Source organism: Mauremys mutica, chromosome 2 (assembly GCF_020497125.1).
Source record: "Mauremys mutica isolate MM-2020 ecotype Southern chromosome 2, ASM2049712v1, whole genome shotgun sequence".
NCBI classification, from domain to species: domain Eukaryota; kingdom Metazoa; phylum Chordata; order Testudines; family Geoemydidae; genus Mauremys; species Mauremys mutica.
The window spans coordinates 46,021,667-46,047,945 of record NC_059073.1 but is presented as its reverse complement, the minus strand read 5'-3'; the positions used below and the strand labels follow the sequence as shown (position 1 = coordinate 46,047,945).

Here is a 26,279-nt window from a genome sequence, read left to right as displayed (position 1 = left end):
GAGGATTATTATCCCCATTTTGCAGATAGGAAAACTGAAGAAGAGAAGTTAGAAGACTTGCCCAAGGCAGAAGTATGATTAGAATGCAGTATTTACTGTCTCCCAAACCTTTATTCATTTATCTAGACTACACAGCTTCTTGATTATTGTAATAAACAATCATAGAATTATAAAACTGGAAGGGTCCTTGAGAGGTCATCTAGTCCAGTCCCCTGCACTCAAGGCAGGACTAAGTATTATCTAGACCATCCCTGACAGGTGTTTGTCCAACCTGCTCTTAAAAATCCCCAATGATGGACACAATGCTCCAGTTGAGGCCTAATCAGCCTTCTCGTATCTTGCTTACAATACTCCTGCTAGTACAATACTCCTGCTAGTACATCCCAGAATGATGTTTGCTTTTTTTGCAACAGTGTTACACTGTTGACTCATTTAGCTTATGATCCACTATGATCCCCAGATCTCTTTCCGCAGTACTCCTTCCTAGGCAGTCATTTCCCATTTTGTATGTGTGCAACTGCTTGTTCCTTCCAAAGTGGAGTACTTTGCATTTGTCCTTATTGAATATCGTCCTACTGTATTTACTTCAGACCATTTCTCCAGTTAGTCCAGATCATTTTGAATTTTAATCCTATCTTCCAAAGCACTTGCAACTCCTCCCAGCTTGGTATCATCCACAAACTTTATAAGTGTACTCTCTATGCCATTATCTAAATAATTGATGAAAATATTGAACAGAACAGAACCCAGAACCGATCCCTGCGGGACCCCACTTGTTATGACCTTCCAGCATGACTATGAACCACTGATAACTACTCTCTGGGAATGATTTTCCAACTAGTTATGCACCCACCTTATAGTAGCTCCATCTAGGTTGTATTTGCCTAGTTTTTTTTATGAGAAGGTCATGCAAGACAGTATCAAAAGCCTTACTAAAGTCAAGATATACCATGCCTTCAACTTCCCCCCTATCCACAAGGCTTGTTACCCCGTCAAAGAAAGCTATCAGGTTGGTTTGACATGATTTGTTTTTGACAAATCCATGCTGACTGTCACTTATCACCTCATTATCTTCTAGGTGTTTGTAAATTGATTTCTTAATTATTTGCTCCATTGTCTTTCTGGGTACAGAATTTATGCTGACTGGTCTGTAATTCCCCAGGTTGTCCTTATTTCCCTTTTTATAGATGGACACTATATTTGCCCTTTTCCAGTCTTCTGGAATGTCTCCTGTCCTCCATGACTTTTCAGAGATAATTGCTAATGGTTCAGATATCAAATCAGACAGCTCCTTGAGTATTCTAGGATGCATTTCATCAAGCCCTGATTTGAAGACATCTAACTTGTCTAAATAACTTTTGACTTGTTCTTTCCCTATTTTAGACTCTGATCCTACCTCATTTTCACTGGTATTCACTATGTTAGCCATCTATGTTAGACATTAGATTATTGTAATTAACAATACTAGCATTTAAAATATGTAGAAATAAAACTCATTACAAATCTACTTTTTAATTAGTTCATTGGCCTTTATAAATATGAAAAATTAATTTGTGCCTGTATTCACCTTTAATTACCACATATTTGCAACAGCTTCGGAACTACATTTTCATCTTCTATGAGACATGTTAGCCACTATTTAGTAAATCAAACACAGGTTTAGTTATTTCTGGAGATAAAAACCTGCAGTGGTTCCAGACTAAGCTGTAAAATTATCCAAAGTGTAAACTGTGGTGATCTATGGATTTTTATATATATATAAACTTGGTTAATGATGTCATTAGATAACGATGTATAACTGTCCAAGTGGGTGTAATGTCCCACAAGCATAAATGTCCCACAAGCAATTGAAATAGAAAACCTACCTCATAGAATAGAAATTCCACCCTGTCGCAGCACCATTCCCTGCCCACCTGTCATTTTTTGGTTTGTTGTTTTTTTGTTTTTAGGAAATATACTGCTCAGGGGAGATGATAGATATACAACCCCGAATACTGCTCCTCTTCATCTACCATGAGGAAAGTCATAGTGCAAATTACCATGCAATGCTCTACCAATGTACCTCAACCCTCTCATTGAGGGATGATTACTAGGTTTGACAGGATAAATAAATCTGTCTGCCATTCAGTGTTAGACCTCTGCAGTGACTGCCAACAGGACTAAAGCCCCTGTTCACTATGGAGTGGAGTAGGACCATCTACTGTCTCACAGCTGTCCAATGACAATTTTCAGTCACTAAGAATCTGGGCTGGATTTGAACCAGTGATCCAAAGTTAAAAATCTCTGAATTCCATAGCTATTTTTTTAAAACATCCAGTCCCCAAAAGATTATGGCGCAAATTCTACTCTCGCTTCTGCTTGTGCAGCCCCTTGAAATCAGTGGGTTTGGATGGATGCAGATGAATACAGACTTTGGCTCCATATGTAAACAGTGCTTCAATTAGTATATCAGCTGGAAATTTCAAAGCAATGGACTTTGGTCTCCTTTCGCTTACACCACTTCTATAATGTTGATCCATTGATTTCTGGAGAGTAGCTCTTTATTTACATGAGTGTAAAGGAGGAAATAATTAGGCCCTAAATCTGAAATTTCATCCCTAATTATGAGTAATCAACAAGAGTCCTAATTTAGGGCCCCATCTGTGATACCATTACTGACACTGAATAGTACCTTGCACCATGAGTAGCCACATTGAAGTCAATGGGTGAAATCCTGGCCCCACTGAAATCAATGGCAAAACTCACATTGACTTCATTGGGGCCAGGAATTTCACCCAAAGGGACTACCTGTGAAGTAAGATGCTATTCATCATCAGTAAGGGTAACACAATCTGATCCCTGATCCAGCAAGGTAGGGTTGAGGTTTGAGAGACAAAAAAAATCTTTGTCTATACAATTCCAGAAAATGGACACAAGTGATCCTGATTCTGCCCTCACACAGATGTAAATCTTGAGTCCTCTTCTTACTGGATGCATAGCTTGCCCAGCCAATTTGTGGCAGTCTCATCAGTAAAGTACGTAGTCCTCAGATCACCATCAAATTTGGTCAGAGGGCAGTCATCAGTGATCATCAGTCATCAGTCACCAGTCACATGTAAGATCCTCCTGTTGGCCTCAGGTGTGAAGGTTGGCTGTACATTGACCCTGTCCATTCATAATTGGTTCAAAAAAGCCCATGAACATCGTGGCAAATCAAAGCCAGGTACACACATGGTCAGGTCAGTTATGAGAGGCTCGGGTTTGCCCTGAACTTCTCAACCATTCTGGCTGTAGCACCCTCATGATGGATGTGTGGAGGAATGATGTTGCTTAACATGGGGAGCCACAGGATCGGTGTGGGTCAAATTGTCCTATTTATGATGAGCATGGTTGAGTGTAGTTATGAGTCAACCAACTTGATGTGAGATAAATGGAGCCAGACCAAAGCACGGTATTCTGCTGCAGAGTAATGAGGGGACAATGGAGCAGTTTTCTTGTTGCGGACCCAGTGAGTACCTGGTTCATACCAAGGAAATTAATGATCCAATCAGCGGACCATATTTGACCAATCAGCGGACCTTTCTAGACAGAACCTCTGTCACTTGCCAGCCAACATTCCTAATGCAATTCCATCCCTGCAACACTTTTACTAGTACTATGCAAGCATTAGACTAGCTTTCAGAGAAGAAATTTTCAGAAGACCCAAAATGAAAACCCCAAGAAGAAATTGATCCAAGAAGCAAAAAGGAAAATCAATTAGTTGGAAAAGGGATGAGAACATAGAGCAATAAAGTCAATATAAATAAAAAAAAATAGAGGAAACAGAAAACTAAGAGAGAATCAGAGACTGAAAAACTGCTGAGAGAAGGCGATGTTTAAAATACAGTGGACTCTAATCATGAGTTTATATAAGCAAATCATATCTAAATTACTCCTGAATTACACAACTATAAGATCAGAATCAGGCCTATTAACTCAAAGTAAATGATAACCTAATTTAAATTTTAATTTTAATTATTTTAGTCCAGCCACCCTAACTTATGTCTAATACTTTATTCTACCAGAACTCTGACTGAAATCAGAGGCTTTTTGAAAGACCACATAAATTATGTCATCCAATCTGTCTTTAGCCACTATTCTGCTGACATGCTCAAAGAATTCTAGTAGCTTAGAAACACAAGATTTTCCTTTATAGAAGCAGTGTTCATTTGTCCTTGTCATATCATGTCATCTGGGTGCTTTATAAATCCATTTTTAATTAGCATTTCAACCAAATTACTTGAAGTAAGGCTTACTGGTCTGTAATTCCCAGGATCACCCCTTAGGATCTTTTTTAAAGATAGTTATGATATTTGCTATCATTCAGTCCCCCAACGTACTTGCTGATTTTAACGATAGAATATGTATTTGTGTTAGCAGCTCAACTTCTTCATTCTTATGTTCCTTTAGAATTTTTGATTGTTATGCCATGCAGTCCTGGAAGCTTGTTGCTCATTAATTTGTCAATTTGTTCCTGTGTCTCCTCTTTTGAAAACTCAATCTCTGACATTATTTCCTCTTTGTTATTTGATAAGAGTAGGTCCAATGTAAGTATCTCCCCAACAACCTCTGTGAAGACTGATGCAAATAAATTATTTAGCTTCTCTACAATGTACTAATACTCCTTAATTGCTCCCTTAACCCTTTGATAGTCTAGAAACTGACCAATTCTCTCATGTTTCTGATATACTTAAATATTGCTTGTAATTTGTTCTTGTGTTTCTTGACATTTGCTTTTTAAATTCCATCTATTTAGTTCTGAGAACAGTGTGAGGTTGTCTTTGTTACTCACTTCTCAGATACCACAGGAATACACTTCAAAATGTGTAGCAGCCATATTTTGCAAGGCATTTGTGTGCAATGCATGAATGTGCACACACACACAAGAATAAAATCACATACATAAAGGCTGCATACACATGCTACATGTATATTCACTATATATGTGATAGAGAGAATAAATAATGGACAAGTGTGAATTATGGGGATACAATTCCTTCAAGAAGCTCTAGTAATATCAAACCAAAAAAGCAAAGCTTGACAGGTTTGTATAGTCCTCAGCCTCTGCAGAATTATAGCCCTGTAATTCAGAAATTGTTGTTTACTTCATATAATATATACATCCAATTTCCCCAATCCATTCCCATCCTGCTCCTACTGACATCAAACCTCCTCCAGGACAAGACCAAATCTCCCTGACAGCTCCCACTCAGTGAGGCACTCGCATTCCCTTAACATGAAAGGTCTCACGGTGGCAGTTGCAGCATCAAGGAGGGGGTTAGAAGCTGCTTCTATTTAGCGGATTTTAAAGAATTTCTGACAGGGGCTCCTGTGACTTATGAGAGGTTTTGGTGGTTTTGGCACTGGAATCCATGGATTTAGACATGGTGTACAATATCTGCTAAGAATTTTGTTTGAAATAATATGATTTTTTTAAATTAAAAGTTACCCAGTTTTGCAAAGGAATTATGTGGCCTGCTTCTGATCTCACTAATTGTAATGTAAAACAGGAATAACTGCATTAAACTCAGTAGGGTTCCACTGGTGACCAGCAATGAGAGAGGAAAATCAGGCACCGTATTTCTTCCTTCCATGCACTTCTCTACTCTCTGAATATACATCCTGGGCCCAAGTTTCCTACTTACACTGAAAGTTGGTGAAGTTACACTGATGTAAAAGTGGCATGATTGCAGAATCAGCCCTCCTGTCTGCTCTGTAGCTCTCCTCTCTCCTTGCCATATTTAACTCTCACTTATCCCAGTATAAATCTTGAGTTGCTCTGGATTTACATTCAGGTACATGAGAACAAAATTGATCCTGTGTATTATAGCAGTTCGCTTTCTATTTTAATAAGGCTTGGAACTGTGCAATAACTACCTGTGATTAACCACTCAAAAATGACTTGAGACATTGGTTTGCTTCTATCTTCTAGACAAGCTTTCTTCCCAAAGGAAAATAATATGTATTCAAGTCCAATTAAGTCCGTTGAAGTTTGGAAAGGAATACAATAAGATTTCCTTTTGCCATTTTTCAGTGTATATGTTTATAATCATATTTTGACCAACAGCTAAGAGATATGAGACCAGGCACACTGAGTCAATGGGCTGCTTATGTAAACCATGGACTGTAGCACACATTGCCAAGAATCAGTGTTAAAATGATTAGTTCATCTATTGTTCCACAGAAGAGGGGAAGAGGCACAAGTTACCAAAATAAAATAAATAGCTCAATAGAATTGTTAAAAAATATTAAAATTCATATCACCTCTGTAATTTCATTAGAGAAATTTATTATTAGTTTTTAATAGGCGTGGACTTCCTACAGACTACTAATAGACACTTTACACAACCAGGCTATAAAATCCCAAGGAACAAGAAGAAGAAGAAGAAAAGCAAAGCAAATCACCATCATTTTATTTATGTTATTCATACTATTCCAATTATCAAACTCCATTTATGAGATGACAGTCACAGCAGGGTTATAAAGGTTCTATGTCAGAGCTCCCAGCTGTTTCATGCACACCATAAACAAACAATAACTGCACTTAGTGTTCATTGAAATAACTCCCACTACCAATTCCCTACCTAATACTGATCCAGAGGATTCTAAGGGGTAACATCATTCTGTATAACTAAGACCTAGGATAGCGCTAACCATCAAGCGTGTGTCACCACCGGATTACTTTTAGCAAACTCACATCTGCAGCAATGCTTACGAGATAAACATTTAAAATAGTTGTCAGCAGTGGCAGCTCTAGTTCAGAATTTCATAGAAGGGTCTTTAACCTTCCTCAGCTGTATATTCACTTCCTAATGAAGGACACTTATAAAAGTGCCTTTCAATCATCTGAGGTGGCTATTCAATTAACTGTCCCATCCTACCCATGCACCACATACCATCAGATCCTCCCCACTACATACACGCCTCCCTGATGTCCTGTCTGGCTATTGCTTTGGAGGCTTTTATTAAACTCAGTGAGAGTTGTGGGTGCTCAACACCTCTAAGGATCAGGCCTATTGTTTGCACAACACTGAAGAATGCCATTATTATTTCTATATATGTAAAAGAAAAAAATTCTAAGGCTTTGTATACGCACAGAAGTTGCACCAATTTAATTTAAATTGATTTTAAAACTGATTTAGTTAAATCAATGTAGTGCCGTGTGTGGCCAATCTCATATCAGCTTAAACCTAGTTTGTTGGTTTAGTTTGCACCAGGAATATATTGATATATACCAGGTTTAATCTGATATAAGAGTGTCCACACACAAAAGTCCATTGATTTAATTAAAGGTATGAGTTAAAACAAGTTTAGTTAAACCACGGCAGGTTGTGTGTGGAGGTCAGGTATAAACTGGAAGGGTGAACTTTCCTACTGATACACAGGCAGAAAACAAAAATACGGGTATATTTGGGAGATTAAAGATAGTGACAAAAGCCTCATTGAAGTGCAGCAATGAAGTACAGTGAACACAAAGGGTTAATCATGCAATGGCACACAGGGCCGGCTTTAGGCCTATTCCACCAATTCCCCCGAATCGGGCCCCGCGCCCAGTGAGAATCCCTTCCCTGGCTAGAGGCGCCTTTTTAATTTTTACTCACCTGGCAGCGCTCTGGGTCTTCAGCAGCACTTCGGCGGTGGGTCCTTCGCTTGCGCTGGGTCTTCGGCGGCACTTCGGCGGCAGGTCCTTCAGTGCCACCGAAGACCTGGAGTGAGTGAAGGACCTGCTGTCGAAGTGCCACCGAAGACCCAGAGCACCGCCCGGTGAGTACAAGCCCCATGTTTTTTTTTACGTTTTTTTTTTTAGTCATCCCTGCCAGGGCCCCGTTGAAACTGTTCGAATTGGGCCCGGCACTTCCTAAAGCCAGCCCTGATGGCACAAACTAAAACCCTGACCTACTGAAGGTATTCCTGAAGGATTATTCCAGGGCCCTGTAAAAGATTACGTGGGTTTGAGCAGTCTAAGTTTGCTGTAAATTGGAAAACATTTAGATGCTTTAATAAGAACACTCTTCCCCTTCCCTATAATCTACATAATATTCTCCTAAGAATCTCCAGGAGACTTTTTTAAAATAATGGAGAATATGGGGGAATTCCTGGCTCCATTCAAGTCAATGGGAGTTTTGCCATTGACCTCACTGGAGTTGGATGTCCCCCCATATTTATAACATATAGGGAAGTATATACAATGACATTCAAGTGCCTGTAAAACTTGATGATGCTTGCGATTTTTTTGTTTACTTTTTAATAACTTCAGCATGATATATGGCACATCCTTACGCAAACCTGTTCATTACGTCATCGTCCCTACCATATTCAAATCTCTACTAAATACTCATTTCCATCATTTTGCCTATACATAATGGGGAAGGTAGGTAACCAAATCAAGTTGTGTACATGCCTCACTGTAGCCATGTTACCTTATTACCATCACCCTTGCCCTTCCTCTCCTCTTCCTTCCACTCCCCCAGAATCTTTATTATGACCCTCACTTGTGTCATATTTAATGTAGACTATGCAATCTTTGGGACAGGAGATGCCTCTTTACTTGTTTTTTGACATGCCTAAAATGTTGATGCTTGCAAAAAAAAATGATGATATAAAATGTTATGCAGCTGTATACAATAACTTGATCTAAATTCTTATCAGCAATAGCAGGCACTATATATCTAGGGAGCCAAATCAGAACATGGAGCCATTAGACCCCAGTGAGTAGAAAGGTAGGTAATTAAAATGACAATTTTCACAACTTTCTCAAAGAAATGAATTAATGTAACACATAACATAGCCTAACACTGTCTGTGGGCCAAATAGAATAAATATAGTCATTAGCTAATTGTTTACTAAGCTGTAACTTCATTCTATATTCAGCTAAAAACATCTTTGACCATTTGGTTAAGACAAAAACTGCTAAAATTGGTTCAGATCACAGCAGTTCCAGAAGAATTAAAGAACCAGATACAATTTTCCAGGATAAACAGAATGCCTGAAAATATGTTCAAGAAGGAATATTATGTTAAACATACTAAAATTAACTATTTATAATTCAGGACAAGGTAGTACTTCTGTCCATCTGCAGTTTTTCCATATAAGGATTACAAATACTGTAGTCCTTATGGGAACATCCTGTAGAATTGAACAGAGATTGATCATTTTTCTATACAATTTTCAAACAAACCTTTAGAACTGTTCAGCAGTGATTTAATTATCTATTGAACCCTATAGTTTAAAAATTCTACAGGAAGGATTCCATTCCCTATTATACTCTGTAGTTTTTAGAGTCATTTCTATAAAAATCTATTTAATTACTATTGAAGCTTATTGGTTTCATCTCTAAAGTTAGATTCTGTATGACTTTTCCATATGGAAAGGCTTTCTTTTATAAAGCTACAGCTAAAATAAGGTTATTTTACCATGGTTGTAGAGATCACATTTAAAATTCCTAACAGTGTTTGGAGAAAACAGCAGCTCACTGAGTCAGATCCTGTCTGTGATGTATCTATAGTATGGAGTCCTCCTGCAGGTGTGCAGCCTAGAAGGGCTCTGCAGCAGGGAGGTTCCATACATAACCTGTGGCAAGATCCCCACTCAGGTGCAGCTGCATAATGCCACCATGGCCACTAAACCCCTCCTGCTGCCCAGGGTATAGAATCACACACTCCACCACACCAGGTACTTCACTTGGAGATGATATCAACGTCCTCCCTAACTCCATGGCAAGAGGATGGCAAGAGGAGGAAACTTAAAGTGCTTACATGCCAAAATGGAGCTGCAAGCCAAGGAGTGGAGTCGGCCTTAATGGCAATGAAAGGGGTAGTCCCTCTCTCAGAGGTCTCCCTTTCTCTCATGGGAAAACTTAGTATTTTTAAGGAGAACAGGTCCAGTACCACATCTCCAAGCTTGTCTCACCCTGAACAGGAGATCTATGGGGCTAATGTTGCCCTAGAGCTTTCTTAAAATCCACAGTCTCTATGCTGGAGGAGAGAAGTTCAGGATCTGAGGATGAGGGGGAAGCAAGTTCATGCTAACTGAAATTAATGTGAGTTTTGCTGGAATAAGAAATTCAGGATCAGATGAGTGAGCCTTCTGCTTAGCTCCTCTCTAAGGACAATCCTGCATAAGCTCCACTTTCAGAATTCCCATTCACTTGAGAAGTGGGTGGAACATAATTTTTGATAGTGTGCAGCTCTAGAAATCAAAGTGTGGCCTCAGCCTCTCTTTACCAAATCTCTATGAAGAAGAATTATTACCTCCCCAGCCCTACATGCGAAACCCCTCCATAACTATCCCAATATATTATTAAGTATCAGAGGGGTAGCCGTGTTAGTCTGGATCTGTAAAAGCAGCAAAGAGTCTTGTGGCACCTTATAGACTAACAGACGTTTTGGAGCATGAGCTTTCGTGGGTGAATACCCACTTAGTCGGATGCAATATATTATTGTTTTTATGGAATGGCATGCCACCAGTAAGCTAATACATAACTCGCTTTACCCGCACATCACATCTGAAACCTAGAACAAAATTCCAAGACTATGGTTGTGTCATTTATGATTGTTTCTACACTGCAATATGTCCATCCTACACAGAAGTCTGGTATTATTGGCCAGTGGTCTTAACTCACTTGTGACATTTTCATAATATTCTACTGGCTCCTGCCGTAGACTGCATACCCTCACAGAGCACATGTAACATCTGTGCAGAGTTATGAAATTACACAATTGGATATTTCAAAAGTGACTCGTCGTATTACCTTCCACTGAAGAGAAAGACGTTCTTTTTGTTTCAAATTATTTTTTCATTTATCCCTAGCCAAACGATGCTCACTCTCTCTATTTTTTAACTTGCTATTTTAATGAAAATATTTATATTTTTTCTCAAGAACAGAGCAATTTCATCCTACCACAGTTTTCTTTTTCTGTAACATAAATATGATGTCTAATTTTCAAGTATATATTAAAATTCTGTGAGGCTGAATATCTTATCTATTAGTTTTATCTAAAATTACACAGTATACTGCACATGTAATTTTTTTCTAAGAATCAATGTGTACTTCTCTACCCATCATTTATTAATAGGCTTACCATCTGTATTCACCTTTAAATTCCACCAATTAATAGACCTGAGCCCGGCAACACTGTGTACAGCTTTAATAATGTGAAAAAACTGACAAGCAATCCGTTTAACATTGAGGAATTTAACCCAGTACCAAAGCGATTGTATGAATAGATTTGTTGCAAAGACTTAAACATAAATTGATTTAGTTAGATGAGACGTTCATTTCATAGGCACTTATTTTAAAAGCTACATTTCCCCAGCAGCACAGAGTTAACAAATGGTGCTACAAAGCACTAGAACTCCCACGCAAGCTGACTCACACAAGATAACAAAACCATCTGAACTTCAAAGAACTCTTTTCTTTTCTTTTTATGGTTCCAATGACTTCTCCAATTTTGAGGAGGCGAGATCTCAGAAGTGTACAGTATACAGAGGGTGATGTATGGAGATGGATGGATGACCAGGTTATAAATCAAAGTCAAAGGGTTCTGATGACAAGTGGTCTATGTCCACACCTGCAAAATTCATTTGAAACTAAAGTAATTTATCAAGTCAAATCCATTATTTTAATAACCAGCTACTAGCCCATTCCAAAACAAGAATGATCATTGCAGTTTTGCTCCTTCTCTGCTTCCTTCTCCTTCTTGTCTCATCTTTCCTCTTTACATGGCTGCCATGTGGAAACCATGTTATCTCCTCGGTTAACTTGCACACTACAGTCATTTGTGTGTCCAACTGACATTTTAAGTCTTACATGCACTCTTATAATACAATTCTTATCTTGCTTGTTGGTCACTGAAATATTTTTCTCCCCTTTTGGCTCAAGTTCCAGCCCAAGTCCAAATGTCTACACAGCAATTTTTTGCCCCACAGCCTAGGCCAGCTGCAGCTGTACCTCAGGGCTTTTATTCCAGTGTAGATATACCCATCGGCATATAACTCAGAAATTAGGTCTTGATCCAGCATCTGTCAATAGGAACTCTTTCCATTGACTTCAGTGAGTACTGAACCAGCCCCCTTGATCACTAGGACTCAAATTCTGGAAGCAGCAGCGGCTGCCAGCAGCTTCAAAGATCAGGCTGCACACTGGGAATTCTCCAATGGGGGCAGGAGGAGCTGAAGGGGAACAGATCCTGTTCATGTAGGATGCTGATAATAATTGGAGCCATTCCCTGGCTGCTACTGCAAGCTCAAGTCAGTGGTGAAACGGAGATAAGAATTTAGGAATGCCTGGCTTTCATTCAGATCGTACACTTGCTGCCTCTCTAAATGTATTGCCAAAATTCATTAATTTATAAATGGCTGAAGAGTATTGTTGCAGTTGTCACTTTGAATAACATGTATTTTTAAATGATTTACTGTTTCCTAGATTTGAAATATAAATTGTGGATTTGGCAATATCAGTGGCCAGATATCAAATATTGCAATGTTGGAAATAAGTTATTATTGTCTCTTTGAATTTCAAACTTTACAAACAATAAATATGGAAAAAATTCTCAGGTTTACAGACATATGTTCAAAACTAATGAGCTGTAGATTTAATACCTTGCAGTCCATCGAACTATTTAACATTTCTGAGATCAATATTTTATTTCCTTTATTTTACATAATATGAAGAAGCTTATCATGTTTGAGAAAACTATTATTTTTAAAAAAACATGATGTATATTTTGTATTTGAGGTTATGAACTATTTGATAGGGAATTTCAAATTGTGATTTAAAGATCTAATAGACTAGGGAACTTTACCATATTATGTATTTTAATAAGTGTTTTATTACTCTTTTCTGTTTCCTTTTTTCTTCCTAAAGAATTTAATTAAAAAGAATAAATGTAATATTTAGAAATAGATATTACTCAGCTCCACAACATGGAATATGTTAGGCTTTGACAATCCCTTACAAATGAAATGAAAATGTGACATAGTATGTCATGTTTCTCATAATATGTGAAATATTTCTTTAATCAAACACAATAAAACATTATTTTGCTCCCACAGCTGTATATTTTAAAGCTCTCTCTGTTCAATAGGTCTTTATTTCCTGCCATGGTTACTGTAACTCCTCCTCTCTGTCCTCTCCAACATTTATATCACCCCCTCCACATCATACAAATTGCAACCTCAAAATGATCATTGCTCTGGTCACACCCCTCTCCACTGACTCCTGCCGTCTTCCACTACAGCAAGTTCAAGATCTTTGTCCTTACCTGCTAGGCTCTATGTCACCCTGTCCCTCCTTAACTAATAGCCTAATATTTTATTGCATAGTTCCCTGCCTCCTGAGTTCCACCAGGGATGTCAACCTTGACCCCCTGTTTGTCCTCTTCTCCCACAATCATCTCTGTCCTTTCTGCCAGGCTGCTCCCTCTGCACGGAATACCCTTGCTGAACTGCTACATGAGGGCCCTCTCCTCATTCATATCTCACTTTGAGTTATTAAACAAAACACTGGTTATTCCATCATGTTGTCCATTAGCCTTTCTAAATTACATTGTAATTTTATTGATAATATCCCCATCCTGTCTCTCTCAGACACAGTCTTGGTATCCCCCAGTAATGTCATGTCTTAAATAAGTTTATAAGCTCCTTCTGGATAGGATCGTGTCTTCTCTGCATTTTACAAGCTTCTCATGGCTGGGTCTTCTTGCTGTAGTGAGGTACCTAGCATACACTTGTGCACTACAATATTTTTATTAACTATAGAATGATACATGTCTCCTCAATTATTTGGAACCTTGTTGTGAGTAGGAGTGTAGTCAAAGTGGATCTGCAATACTACCGGGGGGTGGGGGACTGCTCCAGATCAAGCAATGACCTTTCCTATACCCCTTCTTTCTAACATGCCCCACATCTGAGGAAAGTGTCACTGCCAGATGCTTTCTCTGCTTGTTAGCCTAGAATGAAGCCAAATTCCCTATATGAGAACACCTTCCAAGGCACTGAAGCAAAGCAGACTAATTGGATCCTAGCTCCTGAAGATTCCAGTAGCATATGCAGAATCCTGTAGTGGCATAGGGCTGCACTAAAGCTTCCTGCATCACCCCTGCTTCCAGCCACCAGCACAAAGGATGCAGCTAAAAGCAAGGGGGAAAGCTAAGGCATGGAGCATCACCATTAGCTTGCAATAATCCTGATGCTGCTTGAAACCATGCTGGAGATGAGCTGCAGGACTGAAGAGCTTCTGAGGGCTCCTTTCTGGTCCCTCCTCCTTAGCTCTGCCCAGTGTTCCTTGGACCATATGATTTTAACCTGCTATTGCTGACCCAATTCAGTATTGACATAGATGGTGGGTGTAAATTACACATTGTTAAGTCACTGCAAATTGATGCAATGTAACGTAAGCCACTGAAAGAGAGTGTAAACTGGGATAACTTACACAGTCAGGGGGGTTGTAGCAGGAAGTGTAACCAATAGGAGCATAAAAGAAACTATAATAAACCAAAGCTTCATCCTCCTTCTCTTTCCTCCTAGAATTGTGCAGACTTTGGTAGAGGGCTCTCAAAAGCAAAAAGTATGACAGCAAGGTGTCTGCAACCTCCACTTCATCAGCGTGCAGTGCTGTTGACAGGGTGGCTGTGCTAACTACTGGGAAGAAGGAGCAAGAAGAAGTTGCTTTCAGCCTCTACTGACTAGTCTCCTAGGGAGCCTCCAGCAAACATCAAACTGGCCCGATCGAGAGACGTTCCAGAGGACTGAGGCAGTGAAAACAAAGTCAGCCGTCTCCCATGGAAAAAGCCTCCTGGGATAGAAGGGGCCAGGCTGGCACAGTGAGATGCATGCCAAGAAAGATAAATTATAGTGGCAACTATATTTAAGGTTATTGCAGGACTTCCTCTGCAGTATGGGACACGGGTCACTTGCAGGTTTAAACTAGTGTAAATGGTGAATTGTCTATAACCTAAAGTCTTTAAACCATGATTTGAGGACTTCAGTAACTCAGACAGAGGTTAGGAGTTTATTACAGGAGTGGGTTGGTGAAATTCTGTGGCCTGCAATGTGCAGGAGGTTAGACTAGATGATAACAATGGTCCCTTCCTACCTTTAAGTCTATGAGACTTCGTTTTAGAGATTGACATTTTTAAATCCCCTAAAATAGATATGCTAAGTTAGATTCCTTTCAAATTTGGTGTTCCTCAAGAGGGTGCAGTATAGAGTTAGTGACCTAAATTTGAGGTCATTTGAGTTAGGTTTTGTGTAGATATAACCCCACACAAATAGCCCTTTTTCAAAGAGTTTCTAGGTGAGTTTTTTTGTGCTCAGAGCTAGAGACCAAACTACTGATGTATCAAAATGGTCTCAATCTGTCAAGTTTTACTCAGGGTAGTGCATGGCACCCACTAAGTCTTTGGCAGACCCACACTGAGAATGTATTTATAAAAACTGTACATTTTCTTAATGTGGATGTGTAGATGTACAAACTGGAAGGATTACAGTGTGCACACATCAATAAAGAAAAAAATGTTCGGGTTTCTATGTAGCCACTTTATACTTGCCTGGGCAGTTTGAGGAAATTTGCTGACATCATTGGCCTCAGTGAACACTCCATCGTTGACATTTCTAGTCCAAATTTTTGTACTCTTGTGGCAGTAAAGATTTGATAACTCATGCTGCTGCTTGCTACAAGCTCTCTCTGTGATAATATAATGTGTTTGTATTTTATGGGGATATTTACCCGTGAATAGCAGAATAGTAAGCAGACAGTCTACCTACAATTTTTGTTTTGGGCGCAGAGGAGCTGGAGCAAGAGCACTTTGGGGAGGGAACCAGGTGTAGGGGACAGGAACAAAGCACATGGCTGTGGAGAATATGGACAATGAGGACGTGGTAGGCAAGCCTTGGATTGGTTGTTTGAGAAAAATCCATATTTTACTAGCCCCTTTTGAAACTTAACATTCGGTGGATGATTTCCAAGCCAGAGAGAATCCAGCTCATTCTTTGAAAGCTATGTTGGTTCTGCACTGCTAATTATAGTAGACGGTGGAAAAAATTATTCTTGTCAGTAAACTAATTAGATACGATTCAATAAACACTGGGAACTTATTTGCTGAGTATGATGCTATCATTTTAAAATAGTCACTTTTCAGAAAAGAACCACTTTTAAGTATGGAAAGTTCTAAACATTTTTACTGTACCTGTAATAACTATTAAGTATAATTAAAGTTGAAAGCCACACAACCATACTCAATTCTGCTGTAGGACTGTGGAACACTTCTGTGGCCAGTGCTGTAAAGTACCTTATGTCAGCCAAGTAATAGTGTAGTCAATAGCCTAAACTACAATACTGCGTATGGCAACATTTGTGCAAAGTTACAGAAGTCAGAAATGTACTATCATTCTGAGAAACAGGACCAACAAATAGATACAACAGCTACAACATTGCACCCCTCATCATTTTCACTAATATATAAAACTTATCAAAAATAAAACCAACAGCTTGGGATATAAGAAAAGTAAACCTCTTCCTATGGACACCAAACTTTTTACAGTAGTTCTCTAGGTAATACACCTCAAAGATATCACAGCTAGTCTACATACTTCAACTCTTGACTTTTCTGGATGCCTTAGTGTGATTTTTTTTCTGACACAAAAGTTACATAGACTATTCTATGTGGATTTTGTAAATTTTAGATGTAGACAACAAAAGCTTGTTTTTTCTACACTATGTTTTATTCACTACCTTATGAAGATTTGAAACTATGGGCCAAAATCACTCTTTTGCCTTATCTACATTAGGACAGTGAACCATTGCTGACAGTGGTTTTTCAGCTACAGAATCCCCAAGATGCAGCACTGAGAACAGATTGAGAGCTAAGATATTTTCAATGCTATTTCAGAAAGTGTGATTGAAATGACTCCTTCTTTGCAACAGCCTAGCCACTGCATCCCAAGTGATATTAACCAGAGAAATGGGCAAGCAGTGAGCACTGCTGAGAGAAAGTAAGATCGCTGTTCTAGCCTGCACTTGAGAACAAACTGGTCCCCAGCATCCCTTGGATAGGGGAAGCATAAGCCATCCTACTCCCATTGGTCATTATCCTGGGCTCAGGGATGAATTGTCCCCACAAGTCCAATTGCACAGGGTTTAAAGGGTAATACAAAAACCTGTAAACATGACCTATGTAATCCTTCTGCCCGGTGGAGTTGGCAGCAACAAGGGCCAAGTTCAATATCCAGGGGTCCCTCTTAACAATATAATACAGAACTGGCGTGAGCCCCCACCCAGTAATCTGGGAAAATTAAAAACCACCCCTGGGCACCTCTCAGGCCTGGTCTACACTGTGGGGCGTGTCAGTGTAAGATACGCAACTTCAGCTACGGGAATAGTGTAGCTGAACTCGACATATCTTATTTCGACTTACCTCCCGTCCTCACAGTGCGGGATTGACAGCTGCAGCTCCCCCATTGACTTCGCTTCCGCCTCTTGGCCAGGTGGAGTTTCGGAGTCGACGGGAGCACGTTCGGGGATCGATTTATCCCATCTCAATGAGATGCAATATATCGATCCCCGATAGATCAATCGCTACCCGCCGAGCCGGCGGGTAGTATGGACGTACCCTCAGAGGCAATACTTCCCCACTCAGAACACTGAGTCTGTGTATAGCAAAGAAAACTTTTTATTAAAAGGGGAAAGGAACATAGCATTAATTTGGAAAAACACGACAACCATGATTCAAACACATCTGACTATGAGCAAAACACCAACCAAAAATGGATCACTTTGGCAATACAGCTCTGTCTGCTCATATGTAAGCAGAGAGGTGTGTTCATGTAAATACAGTCCAGTCCTGAAGCCTCTTCCCCTCCCCAGCTCATCACTAGCTGTCAGGGGATGGATTATCCAAATGTTGCCTACATCTAAAATACCTTTTCAATACACAAAGATGTTATATATTGGAACATTCCAGAGCTGAATGATATAATGTGGGCAAGGGGAAAAGTCTAACACTCCAATTTTGAGCGCTGTATGGCTGAGATAACTTTAAAGTTATGACATTCAAGGAATGATTCTCAGTGACACTGAAGGCTCTTTATGATACTCTGGCTGCAGTTGGGAAAAACAGCCCCTTAAGTATGTCCCGTGTGCCTCCCCAACTGGCGTAGTGCTAGTATTAGAGGAATATACTGCTCCTAGACCCTAACATAAAGTGAAGATTGGGATTTGGTATAACCAGGATGCATGATGCGTATTCACTGCTTTTCAGGACTCACAGGGGGCCTTAAGAAGCAAAGTATATGATAGAGCAGCCCTGAAATTTCTCTAACATACACCAGGGACCAGGTTGTTCCCTGCATAGCCCCAGAATATGGGGAGCACAAAGATGGTTTTAAAGTCTGTCCCAAGCAAAGCAACAGAATGACTGAAGGTATGTACTGGGTCTGGAGGATGCAATTTCCAGCTTGAATAGACATACCCATGCTAGCTCTGATCAAGTGCTCACACTAAAAATTAAAGCATACCTGCAGCCGTGCAAGCAACAGGGAGGACTAGCTGCTTTGAGTACAATTATGCAGGCATGTACTCAGGGCAGTTAGCCCAGCCTGCACTCATGCATTTCTATTTTTAGCATGCTAGCTTGATCAGAGTTGGCATGGGTATGCCTACTTGAGCTGGAACATATACCCTATAGCTCCAGTGTAAACATACCCTGAGAATCAAGACTTGTATCTATAGTGAAGCTGTTACTGGTCCAGGCATAAATCTTGCCTATTCTGGACCTCAGGCAGGTGTAATTTTGAGAAGAAATTCCACATTTGAGAAGGTAAGGAGAAAACATTTTCCTAACAGGTTGCTTAAAAAAAATTAATGAGGGCTATTTGAAATTGCTTAGGGGATTAGAATATTAGTGAGATGGATTAGTGAGCAGAGAGCAGGGCAGGTAGTCATGTCTTTATAATTTACCACATCCCTCCACAGCTTTATCACATGCATATCACCTCTGTGTGTGTGGAAGAGGTGTGTGTAAGAGAGATTCTTGTCACCCTGGGCCATTTTATAGTCTTAATTTTATATACATAGCATCCTCTCCTTACCTCTGCTAGCTGACATGGAATCACATTATTCCAATCAAGGTGAACCTGCATTGTCCACTGAGATTACTGTAGATACCACTTATTGGCTCATTAGTGGATGGCTGATATCGAAGAGTTGTGTAATTCCTACAACTTGCACTTTAATTTCCATTAGAAATGAGCTCAAAAATACCAAGGTCACCCCTAAATCTGCATTCCCAGCATTACAAAACTTTGTAAACTTGATCCTGGAAAGCTCACGGGATGAGTACATTTTTAAAAACAGTGGATATTCAGATGCTTTAGTGAAGAGAGCTATAGAAATACCTATATATAAATTAAATTTAATGTATTATAAGTGGATCTTTTGTTTATCTTCTGTCTCCCTTTTGGTTGCATTAAACCCTATTTGTGAAGTGATCTGCATTTATTTTCATAAGAGAGAGCACCCCCACTTCTACTCTGATCCTTAGTCACAATGTGTGGGCAGAAAGAAAAAGTCACTCACATTCCATTAAATGCCACAACAAAATAAAAAAGAAAACTATTGACCCGATATTTAGATAAATACTACTACAATTATGTCATATACTTTTTTCCATAACTGAATTGTGTCCTCAAAATGTTAATAGGAAACATGATGTTTGTATCTATAGTTCATTTCACGCCATTCAAACAACAAGGAAAAGATTGATAATAGGGGTCTAATTTATTTGATAGGCAGCACTTGTTCACTTAAAATAAAAATGAGGGGGTGAGAGAAAGGAAGCAGTAGAGGCCTGATCCTGTTCCCACTGACTACAATGGGAGCTGGATTAGGCCCTTGGGTTGCTAGCAATGCATTATCTGAATTTTGTATTTTCTCTTATTGCTGAAAAGCAGTCATTTGCTGCCCTCTAGAAGTAGATTACTGCATATACTCTACTTCTATGCAACACTCTTGCCATCTTTAGACAACCATCTGAGTTTAAATGAAAATACATATGACAATGCAAAACAATATGGAAATGTTCATTGTTTTTAAGTACTCTGGATAAATAGTAAGAGTTACAATGCAATATATAAAACTTTTAAGTTAAAGAAACTAACTTGTGAAGTTCATCCACTGCTACTTTCCTTTGACTTCACTGGATGTTGGATCAGGGCCCTAGAAGAAGAAACATATAAATGTGATAAAATGTGGGTTATCCCAGAATTACAGGTTCATAGTATTTTGGTAACATATTCATGGTAATCTGGTAACCTACAGCAGATCATGTTACTTTGTGTCACTATTGGAATTATTGCACACAAATCTGCTTCCAGGAATCAGGTTACATAAATGGTTAATCCTGATATTGTGGTGTCAGTTCTTGAGGTACCTCCTTCATTATTTCTCCTGGGAACAATAAGCAATAGTTTTCCCTTAGTTACACCTGTGTAAACTCAGTGACCTCAACAGGGTTGCAAAGGTGTAATTAAAGGGAAAATTTGACCCAGTGTGAAAAAATATGTTGCCACCTCTTTAAAATACATTTGCAGAAGTTAATTGGTTAGAAGGGTGAAGGGAGAAAGAGGATGAAGAGGGAGTAATGGCAGTAAGAGGTTACATCGAGATTTATTTTTTTATTCAATTTGTTCCGTCGAGTTTATTCAAAAGCTCTTGCTGCAGTAACAAGTGTGACTGTCTAATTCTAGATTATTTGCTGGTATTTGATGCCATTTTACATCCCAAAGCCGTGCTTGTTCCCCTCATTGCAGAGAAGGCCCACAAAAACCCAAAATAAATTTAAAAACTTACTCATAATTAAAACTGCACACTTCATTGCAAAATCAAAAGTTAGACAACTTCCAAGAAAAATTTTGCTTAGGGACATTTTTTTTGTAAAAGGGGCTTGTTTTCCAGGGAATATTAGCCTATTCTGAGCACCAGGTGGTCTTTATTTTTATAAACCACACACTTAGCTACAGCTCCTGGGCATGTCATGCCATCTAGGTGCATTGTGATGATACAAAAAAGAAAAGGGCTTTCTTAGGCTCTGCTAAAATTACCAGATGTTAACTCAGCATGCTCAGAACTAGAAGTGATTTTTCAATCCCATGTAACTTTTTTATGTTTTATTCTCCCTCTCCAAACCTAATTAGGGGCCTACTCCTCAGTAAGGTCTAATTGCATGTCGGGTTTGGAGGGATTTTGTTCAGTTGTTTAAGTTATTAATGAGAAAAAAAATAAAATGCTGGAAAAGTATCTGATTCTTGCCAACTTTTCAAATACCCAAGAATGGCTAATGGGATTGTCTTCAAATTTAAAAACAAACCCCCCTCATCTCTGGGCAAAAGTTAAAGGGAGATTTGGGTGTGAAAATGGGTGCTTAAAATAAAAACCCTGATATAATCTTAATTATCTTGCAATCGTTAATATTATTAATACCACCTACCTCTAATATAGCACTTTTCAGCAATAAATTTTAAAGCACTTTTACAGAGGTCAGTATCACTATTCTCATTTTAATTATGGGGAAACTGAAGCACAGAGAGGAAGTCATTTGCCCAAGATCACCCGGCATTCCAATGATGGAGCCAGGACTAGAACCCAGGTCTCCTGAGTCCCACTCCAGTGTCCTAGCCACCAAGTGGCAATGATATAAAGATTTTTCATAAGGGAAATGTTTATTATCATGCTATCAACACAAATTGAAAAGTTACAGCTGCAATTTTCAAGAATACAAATACACCTCTACCCCATTATAACACCACCCTATATAACACGAATTCGGATACAACGCGATAAAGCAGCGCTCCGGGGGTGTGGGGCTGCGCGCTCTGGCGGATCAAATCAAGTTCAATATAATGCAGTTTCACCTATAACGCGGTAAGATTTTTTGGGTCCCAAGGACAGCATTATATCGAGGTAGAGGTGTACTGTCCCAGTAGCCAGAACTGCCAGTTGCTATTTATCTAAGCCTTTATACCATGCTCATCTCTGTATTATCTGAGTTACGTGATCATATAGTGAACAATAGATTTGGTGGCCAAAATATTCCAAAAGAGACTAGTGATTTGGGATGCCTGCATTTTTGTATGTCCAACCTGAATTTCAGGATGTGCTGGGGACCCGCCTTCTGAAAAATCAGGCCTCTTTGGGTTGTCTGAAGTTGGGCAACAAAAATCTGAAGCATCCAAATTCAGAAGCCACTTTGGAAAAATCTTGGCTCATATCCATTCATAAAACAGTCACACAAGGTGGCAAAACTGAGAATGCTATTGCAGCCTTAAATCCAAAGGTTTTTTTACTCCTGAGAAGTCAAGAAAGTTATTGTGCCATTTGCAATTTTTTGGTCACCATACCCGGAGCAAAGTATCAGAGGAGTAGCCATGTTAGTCTGTATCCACAAAAACAAAGAGGAGCTGGTTGGCACCTTAAAGACTAACAGATTTATTTTGGCATAAGCTTTCACGGGTAAAAAAGCCCACTTCTTCAGATAGTCTTTAAGGTGTCTCCGGACTCCTCCTTGTATATCTGGAACGTGTTTTCTCCTAACTTCTCTAATACTAACCACAGTGTTAGTAGCAATGCTAATGTTCCATATCTCCCAGAGCCATTCTGTTTAGTGCTTCCTTTGAAAAGTTGAATCAGAAGTTCCAAGCATTTACCCAGCTATTGACTAGTCACCCACTTTAAAAGCTTGGTTGCAGGCGAGCATGGCATCAATTGCCAGTAGATGGGGAGGCTCATTCTCCTCATACATCAGTTTTATACTATTTTTTCTTGATTTGACTTCACTGGAATTACTGCCTGGTTTACATCAATGTAAGTGGCACAAGACCTGACCTTGGAGCAGAAGACTGTCTGGAATGGCATGCGGACAGCTGATCTAGTGGCACTTTGATACCCCAGAAGGGGAGGAATATACAGTGACTTGGATTTAGGGCTGAGTCACAAAGAAGAAGCACTGCGAATCCTGGCGAGTAAGGGGTGGGGGGATGCAGTGCAAACAGTTGTTGGAAGGGAGGTGTCAGACATGAAAGGACCTAATTCTCAGATGGAGCCACAAGGAAGTGCCCCAATGGCAAGTGGACCCCATTACTCCAGCGTCCTGTTATCACCTTTCTCCCTCCCACCCGCCCCTTGCAGTGACCTTGGCATGCCAGAGCTCTGGGTTTAGCTGGGTGTGCCCTACGGAAGGCACTGACTTTTTCAGGGGCATGTACAAGGTGATCTGGTTCCCGGGTCTGCTCCTCGGCCCCGTAGCCTTCCCAATCAATGGCGGTACCACAGCTTCCCTCATCATATCTGGGAATCTATAATCTTGTGGACAAAATACTTTTTCTTGCCCTTGAATCTGAACTGGAGGGGGAGGGAAGGGTTGTGTTTTATTAGGGAAGGAATTATCAGACAATGATTTCAGGAGGAAAGCATAAATACAGAATGCAGCTTGAGGGATCAGGCAAGCCAAAGCTTGAAGGTTCATGGATTGATTTGTCTGCAGATTTGGTAAGGACCCACATACTGGTGGTCTAGTTTGCAGATGAGTCAGCCTGTCTTGAGGTGTTTGACCAAAAGCTCCACCTTCTGTCCCACAGCAAAAAAAGTGGGACTTTGCTGTTGGTGGCAGTCAGCATAACGCTTGTGTTGTCTTGGCTACATCAAGATGTCACTTTAGCTCCCCTTGGGTTTGTGGTATACCGGGTCCATTGCTGCAGAAACAGTGGGTGCTGTGGGAAGTAGAGGATGAAAACAGATGAAAATCATAGATAGCCAAAATATGGACTCATCTAGAGGTGTGGTCCTCATTATTATATGCAAATTCCACATGGAATCTGTCATCTTGGTGGAAATTTGTGAAGCACCCTAGTTACTATTCTAGTACTTGGTTCATCCTTTCTGGTTGGCCATGTTCGCGAATGATAGGTAGTTCAGTAGATATATTAAGACACTTCTAGTAAGTGCAACACCTCCTTCTAAACCATGACACAATCTGGGGTCCCCTGTTTAAAGTAGTGTGGTCCAAGAGGCTGTGGATGCAGAAATCATGGGAGATGAGGAAGCAGTGGTGTCCTCAGCAGGGTGAGTTATGTGCAGGGGATAAAAAGTGCCATCTTTGTAAGCTGATCCATCACTGTCAAGATGGTACAGCAACAGCAACCCTTGGATTTAGAGAGTTAGACAGTGAAGCCCGTGGTGATCTGGCCTCAAGGCCTTGCAGAGGTCTCAGCATGTATTAGCATTCTGAAGGATTTAGTTTGAGGTCACTTTATATGGGTGCAGGTGTCATATGATCCGACATAAGCCTGAACATCAGACCACAGTTTTGGCCACAAGAATGATCAACATGTTTGGCTTTTATCTGGCTGAGCATCCTCAAAAACAGTTGGTAGTTCCAACTAAGTACCGGAACAAGCTCTTAATCTTGGCCCATAACATCCCAGTGGTCATTCTGGGGTAAACAGAACCAAGGACAGGTTGGGGAAGTCCTTCCACTGGGAGGGGATGGGCAAGGACGTTGCCAAGTATGTCCGGTCACATGGTTAAAAAGTGTTCTTGAAATGTGAAAAATCTTGTTGTTTACATACTTAGTAATATATGTAATAGTGCATGTGTTTTATTAATCTGTTTATTTTAAAGTTCTAGGAGGAAATCACCACCAGTGTGGTTCCCCCACTGTCTGCGATTTGGGGGGCATGTCATAAACAGTTAGTTAAGGATTAAGGTCTCTTTTACCTGTAAAGGATTAACAAGCAGTACCTGAGGAACACCTGACCAGAGGACCAATCAGGTACAAGATAATTTCAAATCTCTGTGGAGGGAAGGCTTTGTCTGTGTTCCTTGTTTGCTCTGTGTGCTCTCTTTGGATCTAAGAGAGGCCAGACATGTCTCCAAGTTCTCCTGGAGTATTTCCTACTATCCAGTATCGTAAGTATTAGTTAAAAAGGCGGATTAGTCTTTTGAGTTGCTTTCTATATTTGCAATTGTGTGTTTGCTGAAGGAATCCTTATTTCTGTTTGCTGTTACTTTGATTATGCTGAGGAGGAGGGAGGGGAAGTCTCTCCAGTTTTTATAAGTTAGACCCTGTATTTTTGCATCCTGGTAATACAGAGATAGTGTACTTTTTTTTCTTTCTTTAATAAAATCTTTTCTTTTTAGAACTTGATTGATTTCTTCCCTTGTTTGGATTTTCAGGGGAAGGGGAGGGGGAAAAGTGAATCCCTCTTTGGTTGATTCAAGGAGTTTGAATCAGGTATCTCTCCTAAGCACTAGGAGAGGGGAGGAGGGAAATGGTTTCTTTCCCTTTGTGTTGAGATTCAGGTTTGAATCTGTGTTCCCCAGGGGAAGTTTTTGGGTGAACAGGGAGTGTGTCAGACACTTAAAACTGACTGGTGGCAGCGAGAACCAGATCTAAACTAGGATTTTAGTTTAGAGAAGTCCATGCAGGTCCCCATCTTGGAACCCAAAAGCTCCAAGTGGGGGAGAAAACCTATGACATCATGGCATAGGCAAAAAGCTTCCAGACAAGGGTTTTCCTGGGGTGACGAGTATGCTCATAATGATGAAGTATCAGAGGGGTAGCTGTGTTAGTCTGGATCTGTAAAAGCAGCAAAGAGTCCTGTGGCACTTTATAGACTAACAGACTTCATAATGATGAAGGAGTCAGTCTCTCTGTGTACTTTCAGGTGAGGGTTTGGTATCAGAGGTTAGGAACTTCTAGGCAAAATCCAAGTGTGGTGCCTGACTGGGAATCCCAGGAACTCTGGTCTGGGAGCCAAAAGGCAGTTGGTTTGGCAGTACTCTGAGCTAAATATCACTATGTACCATTGCCAGGTGATACTTGGGTCACGCTTGGCCAGCCAGGGATTTCAAGTATCCCTTGGAAGGAGAGTGTCAGGATTGGATTAGGCTGAACTGAAAGAATTCATGGTGTTCCCCAATTACTGCTTCCAGAGCTGGAGTTTCCTGATTCCTGACCAGAGGCGGCCATCAACTGTCTCAACCAGATCAGAAGTGGTCTTTGATTGTATGGGGACACCAAGTACGTGGGCTACGGTGGCATCCATGAAATTATTCTCTGCCCCACTGGAAAGGAAAGTCCACTGGAGGGAAGAAACATGTCTGGAGCCCTAAAGTCAGAGTTGTAGCTACAACTGTAGGTGAAGGGATGATCTTCAGGAGGTGGGGAGGATGCCTGGAAGGACTTGCCGAGTTAGGTTTCCTATGTTAT

The 26,279-nt window shown here is 40.1% G+C and overlaps 1 long non-coding RNA gene across 2 annotated transcripts in view; it reads right to left on the bottom strand.

Moving 5' to 3' along the window:
• Positions 1-26,279, bottom strand: part of LOC123365266 — a 57,233-nt gene that overhangs the window by 24,614 nt on the left and 6,340 nt on the right. For both annotated transcript variants that reach the window (XR_006577507.1, XR_006577508.1), the window contains one exon: positions 20,173-20,230. This is a non-coding gene — a long non-coding RNA (uncharacterized LOC123365266). The remainder of the gene's footprint in view (positions 1-20,172; positions 20,231-26,279) is intronic.